Source organism: Ruditapes philippinarum, unplaced genomic scaffold (assembly GCF_026571515.1).
Source record: "Ruditapes philippinarum isolate M1 unplaced genomic scaffold, ASM2657151v2 ctg245_1_1_1_1, whole genome shotgun sequence".
Classification (NCBI taxonomy): domain Eukaryota; kingdom Metazoa; phylum Mollusca; class Bivalvia; order Venerida; family Veneridae; genus Ruditapes; species Ruditapes philippinarum.
In genome coordinates, this window is record NW_026852039.1 from 17,638 (window position 1) to 25,309 (window position 7,672).

General features: G+C 33.1%; 1 non-coding gene across 1 annotated transcript; it reads left to right on the top strand.

The window, feature by feature from the left end:
* The first annotated feature begins 7,485 nt into the window (after positions 1–7,485).
* Positions 7,486–7,593, top strand: Trnal-caa (transfer RNA leucine (anticodon CAA)). The gene is made up of 2 exons: positions 7,486–7,523; positions 7,548–7,593. It is a non-coding gene; the product is annotated as a tRNA-Leu (tRNA).
* Positions 7,594–7,672: the final 79 nt, after the last annotated feature.

A 7,672-nucleotide genomic window follows, 5' to 3' on the forward strand; every position in this document is an offset into this window, starting at 1 on the left:
CAATGCTTTCCAGCGTTTTAATTGTAGTAAATTGGCTATAAGACTAATTGCAATACTGATATTCAATCCAATGTTTATTTGACTTTAACAATTTTAAAAAATGAGTTACCTTTACTGGGATTTGAACTCCAGACCTCTCGCTTCCTAAGCGAGCCCGAAAACCCTTCAGCCACGGTTAAATTTATATGTGAACGGCCTGAAGAAAACCATATTATTCTAAATTAGGGCTTGTAACGACTTTTAACTGTTGTTTAACACAGATGTAAATAATCCTGAAGCTTACTATAAGCATGTATATTTATAAAGAATCAAAGGGCTTCAAGTTCTTTGGTATTTTCTGATCTTTGCAATCTAAATCGTACTGTATATCTGTATGCATTTTCCTGTATAAGTTTATTTTTATGTATTATAATTCATTTTGTAAGGCACATACGGAATTCTGCATAACTAGAGTTGCATCAAAAAAATCATTTATGTACTTTTTTTACGACAGCCACACTTTATCCTTGTAAATCATGGCTACTTCCTTAACAAAAACAATTTAAAAAAGAATTTAACAAAAAAAAAATTTCCTCGACTGGGATTCGAACTCGAGACCTCTCACTCACTAAGCGAGCGCGTTACCACTGTACCACGGACAAGTTATACACAGAACGTCTGAATAATATCAAGTCATTCTAAATTTAGAACTTCTATTGCATTCAGGTTTGTAATCCCAGGTACGTTATACGTACCTGGTAATCCTTATTAATTTCGAGGTATTTTGTTCAGGGTAAACCTGTTGTTTAAAATTGAAGTAAATATTTTAGCGAAAATCCTCTCGCCCAAACAGTCCAACATGTAGAATCTATATATTCCACTACTCGGTTTGTGTAGTATTCGGTAATCTACATGGCTAAAAATAGTATTTTCATTGATAAAATCATATTCATCCGCGTAATTTGTGATTGTGCATTTATTGACAATTCTATAAGCCAACGCTATTGTTTAACTTTAAATGCGTTGTAATTTGTTGGATACTTGTAACAAAATAAAATATTTCTTTCTTTTAAATCGCTAGTTTTAAGCTGTTTTGAGAACTACTTGTTGTTAGGTTTGTCATAAACTTCTGTGTCAGAGATTGAATGTCCGCTTTGTATTTAGTTATTTTCGATCAGAAAATACCAGAAAACAATATTAGAAATCTTCGACCATTCGGGAATTACTTTGCTTGAAAATTGATGCGCCTGTCTTTGACCATCTTTACGCAGTGATCTCCCCTGAATTTTTCGGCTTTAGTGTACATACAAAAGGGAAGTAACCGCTTCAAAAAAGTGGACTACTTTCGGCATTTGCAATTAAGAACATTAGACTCTGAAATTTCGCTACCATTATTTGTTTGGTCTGACGACCCAAACAAATAAAAACACGTTCCCTGTTGTTACAATATGAAACCCCGGCAAAAATGAACCAATGAACGAGCATCTAAATATGACATTTCTGTCGATTTCACTTTCACTGCCGTCACAATATGTAAACCCCAGCAAAAATGAGCCAATCAATGGGCATGCTCTGGAGTGCGGGTAACTAATACCCGCACTCCAGTTAACGCACTGTGCATGTATATGTATACGATTTAACCCTGACACATTTTCAACAGAAAGGTCTCCAAACTATGATACAACTACCATAAGTTGGTTGAGTGTTGAGTGTTGGCGGTAAAAAAAGAAGATATAACTTCCTGATCAATTTTCACTTAGGTTGATTCAGTTTTGAATAAGCTTTGCAGAGATGTATTTTTTCAAGAAATATTTAGCTTTAATATTATCCGACGCCGTCAGTAATGAAATGGGATTAATTTTCTGAAACGTGATTTTATTCGAGATTTGCTTCTGAAGAAGACAACCTTCTGTCCGTAGAGCATGAATGTTAATACTCATCACAAGACAGTATCTTATTGATCTCAATTATGGTACATCTAAACGTGTATAATTTTTATGTTCAATAAAAATGTTGCATCACTGCAGTTGTTATTATCATTCAATAATATTAAAATGACATAAAATATTTATGATGAACAGTCCTAGAATATTTTGATAAGGAACCGTCAGTTGTAAAATGTTATTGTTATCTGATAATGAACAGTCGTCATACTTGCTGGTATGTCATTTATTATTGACAGTTTAGGTTTTTCAAAATTTGCATGATTAACAGTCCGAATGTAGACCTTAATTAAATGTTCTGGAATATTTACAAAATGAATAGTCAACCTCATTAACCATATATATGAATGGTTGAACACAACAGTAAGGATAAATAGCGCAATGTGCATATCTTTTTATTTTGGTAGCATATTTAAAGCAAAAAGAAAAAAACTATAAGTCTGAAACATTCTCTCATAGCCTCCCCATCAGTACATTCAGTGCTTTGATTACATAAGTTGTCATAATTATATCATTGCAAAAAGGGAAAATGTTGTTGGGAAATACCGTAAAATTCCAACTGAACGCCCCCGGGGCGCTTAACATTATCCAAAATGGGGGGGCTATTATTACAACACAGTCTTTCCTAAATCCAAAAATCATTGTAAATACATTTAATGATAGCAAGTGTTGGTAATAACATTAAAAAGGTTTTAAAGTTTTTATGATACATTTTTGTGTTTTCTGAAAAATAAAATGGATTCTGAAGGATTAAAATAACATGGATTTACTCATTAGTTCAGCACTGAATAGTACACTTTTTTCCTTATTAAAAAAACTTGGAGGGGGAGGCTTTATTAAGGGAGGGTATTTAATAGGAAATTTACGGTACAATACGAGTGTCTCTGGTAGTGGGATGTGGTTATACGGGAGGTAAATCTGCATCGCTTTGTAATATGGGGATGTGGAGTTGTTTCCCTTATAAGTTAAAAACTGCAATGTTTTTGTATTTATTTTATAAGGTGGCGTACTGTCCGAGGATAACTGTCGATTCAAATATGATCGAGAATGGGTAATCTTAAATTTAAAAGTACATAGGGGTGGCAGGAAAAAGCCATATATGAAAACTGATTACCAGGAAAACATGTGATAAAATATTATTTTGCATGATAGTGTAGTGGTTATATTACTTGTTTTGCATGCGGAAGGTCGTAAGTTCAAATCCCACAAGGAGTAACACTTTTATCAGGCCTTTTGTATTTTTTTTTTACTTTCTATTTTATTTATTTTCTATTTTCAATTTTTATACATGTATATATAATTTCAGGTTTTTATTCACAAGAATGCTATAGCATGTATAATAAGTTACAATTCAATTCAATTAAACACTTCAAACAATTCCTTAAACCTCTGCGGCACGCTCATATATCAGAAAGTTACCCAGACCATAACAGTGGGAAGTAACATATTTCTACCGTTCCGTTTCAGGGTTCTATGCCAATACTTTTTCTGTTCTGTTCCTCAAGTTACTGTCAACTTATCCTTCCCTTCTTGCAAGGCTATCCTCATTGCATAAACATGGGCCTTATACAAGGTTTAAGCCAAGCTGTCTCAACATTATGATACGTACTCCTCTGCAAAAGCTTAAAATTATTGTCGATTGAATAATTAAGTTGAATGCTTTAGTGTATTAAAGAGATGGAAGGATTGTCCGAGACAAATGTACGTTGGAACTGTTTTGATCGCTTGGAGATAGACAGGAAAACGAACATTTGTCAACTCGGTCTTGCCTCTAGACATTTGCCCCCTTTTTGCTAAGGAAAATATTTGCGACTCCCGATCTAATTTTGAAGAGCGGACATTAGCCCCCCTGAAACCTTAAGAATACAGTAGCGTACATGTGCCCTGCCGTATAAATATAGAATGAAATTCGAGCAAAACAGAGCTCGACGTTATATCTTCCTAACTTTTTATCAATTTGCCTTTCTTTATTCATCTGTCATACAAACTGTTTAAACAATTATTTTACAATATGAATTCATATTTGTTTCATTTGGTTGAACGTTGCTTCCCCGAGAACACTAACTGACTGACTCACTGGTTAAAATACGAGCTTTGTTTTTGAGGACAGATTCCAGAGATCAAACTGTTGAAGAAGGCCTGTCTTACACCACAAGCTAGCAGGGACAAGAACGGGTACCATATATACGGTCTGGGAGCTCCTTGTACGCTGTGACAGCTTAAAAGGCAGACAGCAAACAGCTTTTATCAATACTACCTGCCTGATAATTGTAACAGGTTACTGTATGTTGAGACTCGTGACCTCTGTACAGTGATGAAATTCGGATGCCAAGCAGCCGTGTCTTGTATAATTTTGAATAATACCTCGCTCTACTACATTAAGGGCGGCTATTCAAGTTTTTGGAAGCACAGCGCTATCTCAATCACCTCAAAGGAAAAACACAAAACGTAATACATACACATGTATTTTGAGACTAAGTATTTTGAGACTTAATTCATTAAAATCGACAGAGATGTGACAAATTTGAGAGCAAAAGTTCGACGTTAAACTTTCATAACTTTATGAATTGGTGGATCAAATCCGGATAGGGGTGAATTTTCTAAATATAAGCAATACACGTCGTGTTGAATATTATTTTTTTGAAACTGTTCATGTGCACATTTTAAGACTAATATTAAATAAATAGGAAAAGATTTGGCTAATTTAGAAGCTAAAATTCGACGTTACATACCTGAAAATGTAGATATACCCGCCACTTACAGGTTAGGTGGTAAAATTATTTTAATTATTGCATATTTCTATGGTTTCATATATCTAAATTTCGTATTTCTATGTTAAAACATTGTTCAAACGTTCTCACTAAAAAGTGATTTTAAAAAATCTAGGTAACCATTCGGCGGTATTAATCTGAAACTCAAGACATTTACATGTATTTTAGAAATCGGGGTATCGGATAGTTTTATACAGCAGTCGAAATATTTGTATGATATAAATGTGTTTCATACTGTTCCAAAGACAAAACCCATTTCATTTAAATAACAAAATATCATTGAAATGAAACGAGAATTGACAAAATTATGAGAAAAATATAGTGCGCGCAGACGTCGCATTACGTCAGACAAACACGGCTGGACTCGTCAGTCCAAAAAAACACCCAATAACAATAACAAACCCTCCATTTTGAAATAAATCCATGAAAGCCATGACATGATAAAACTCCTCCGTTTGATTATTTTTCGGATGATATTTGAAAAAAAAAGAGAAATAGTTTTTGTCTGTTTTGTCTGCAAGTCTGTCGGTAAATTTGTTCAACAAAATTGACATCTCTTATTTTCATAAATTTTTGTTTAATCTAATCGAAAATTTACAGAATATACCTTGAAGGGTAGCCCTTTTATCATGCCAAATTTCAGAAGAAGGGTCAGAATTATCACGTGATAAACATTTGTATCATGGTAGGCGTGGCTTACCTTTGTCTGACTGAAGCAAGCATAATCTGCTGACGGACAAAAAGATACAAAACTTGATATTTTTTTGCTTGGATTTCCACAAACCTTTATTAGAATTTTAAAATGATTCCCGCTGAAAAGCGCTAAATATAAAATAACTTTCAGTAGGCGATGCCTCTTACGTTTATTTGAAATACTTGCAGGGAGCAAAAACAAGACGCGGATTTTGAAATTTTCTAACCCGGCATATTGCCGCAACACGTAAAAACGCAAAAATTCCCTTTTTAATTGATGTATTTTTCGTGTCTTCAGGTTTCATGATTTTGTATTGAGCTGGGCAGACAGGCCGACCGACTGCAGCAAAGCCCTCCCTTTTTCAGGGGGGGGGGGGGGGGTAAACAGTCAAATGATTTAAAATGTAACACTAATTTTTACTTATTGTTGCATAACATCTCTGCATGAGGTAAGTGGAAAAGGCGCGTACGCAAGAGCAATCACAGCAACTGCGGAAGACCCGCAACTTAAAGAAGGATCTTTATTAGTTTAAACAATATTTTATTTTTATTTTACAACATAAATATATACAGTGAGCATATACAATCACACTGATATATTTCGTGGATTGGAAAACAAGTCAAATGTGACTTATGTAAATTCCTTTCCACACATAATGTACTTGCAATAAAAAATATGCACTTATTTGGTTAGAATAATACAGAAAAGGGAAATCAGATAAATAATTAAAATGAATAAATTTGTTAGAACATTATTATCTAGAGTAGTAGAATAAGAAAACGTCCGTTTCAAGATTATTTCATAATATTGGGAGATTACTCCAAACAATTTCTATTACAAGGTAAAATATTGTTTTTAACTAGTATTCAATTTAAGTAAGTTTTTTTCAAATGATCTTTATTAATTATTAGAAAATAATTATTATCAAAGGTACTGCATCTTCAAATGATAAACTGACCTTTTCATTCAATAAAATATTATTAAAATGCTTTTATGTATAGGTTAAAGTTTATTAGTACGTTTTTACAAAATTAAAACGGTCTGACCCGGCGCTGCACGAGAAACATGGACTTTCATCAGTAGTGGTTTTATTTGATATTTAACATGATCGTGTTTGGACCGAAAAAGACACATATTTTAAATGTAAATCTTACAATGGATGGCATTAATCATAAAAAACGTGGTCGCGTGATCTATCACTTAGATATACGTAAATTAATTTTATTGTTCGTTATAATAACAATAATAAATAATAATAATAAATGTTTCAAGTTACTCGAATTGTTCGGTCAGCACACGGATTTATATTTATGTAATATAAATCCGTGGTCAGCAGTAGCCAGTAGATCTGTTTATAGATCTACATGTATCAAAATATTGTTGAGACAAATTAAATATAGTTCAATATCTTTAGCCGGTGATGATCAATATTTATATTCATTCTGGGGCTTAAGATAATTGTAATTAAGTCCCGCATTAATCCATTTAAGTTTTAGAAACTGATATTAAGATCAAAATATGCGCTCTTGAATTCATTCTTATGAAAAGATCTCATATATAAGAGGTCTTTATTTGATAAAAGATTAATTGAATTACAAAAACGAGCAAATGGAACTTGATCTACCTATAAATCATGTTAAGTCAATTTAACCGAGTTCGAATTAATGTTCTACAACAAAAAGCAAAAAGTCCCCGTAGATTTCTTATGATGCATCCGTGTAAACTTTAGAGCGTACATGCTTTCGCTCTTATTACAGGTCGTACCAATATAAAAATTTGATCAATTAGTCCTTATTAGATAAAGAAGATTCTAACGTAGGGTATCAGAGTTTAAAGTATGATTTTAGTGCTCAAGTTTAAATATGGGTCATTTAGATTTAATTCAATTAGGAAAGAATAACCATACACAGACAAATTATATTTTGTAGTATAAAGGGCGACAACTGTCATTCCCTTTATACCTTAATTCTTTTCAAAAATCATTGTAGAATTAGGTTAAACTAATTGAAAAGTTTTTTCCTTATCACTAAACCATCATTTTCTAGCTTCAAGCGTTTTACAAGTTATATGCTGCATATTTCTCCCTTAATTTTCATATGTCAGGATGGCCGAGTGGTCTAAGGCGCCAGACTCAAGGTGTAATAACCTTTACAATGAGTGTTCTGGTCCACGTATGTGGGCGTGGGTTCGAATCCCACTTCTGACACATCTTTTTTCACATTTTTTCTCGAAATTTAAAAGAAATTTTATTCTTTACTTATTTTTTCAGAGCCAGTCTAGATTCT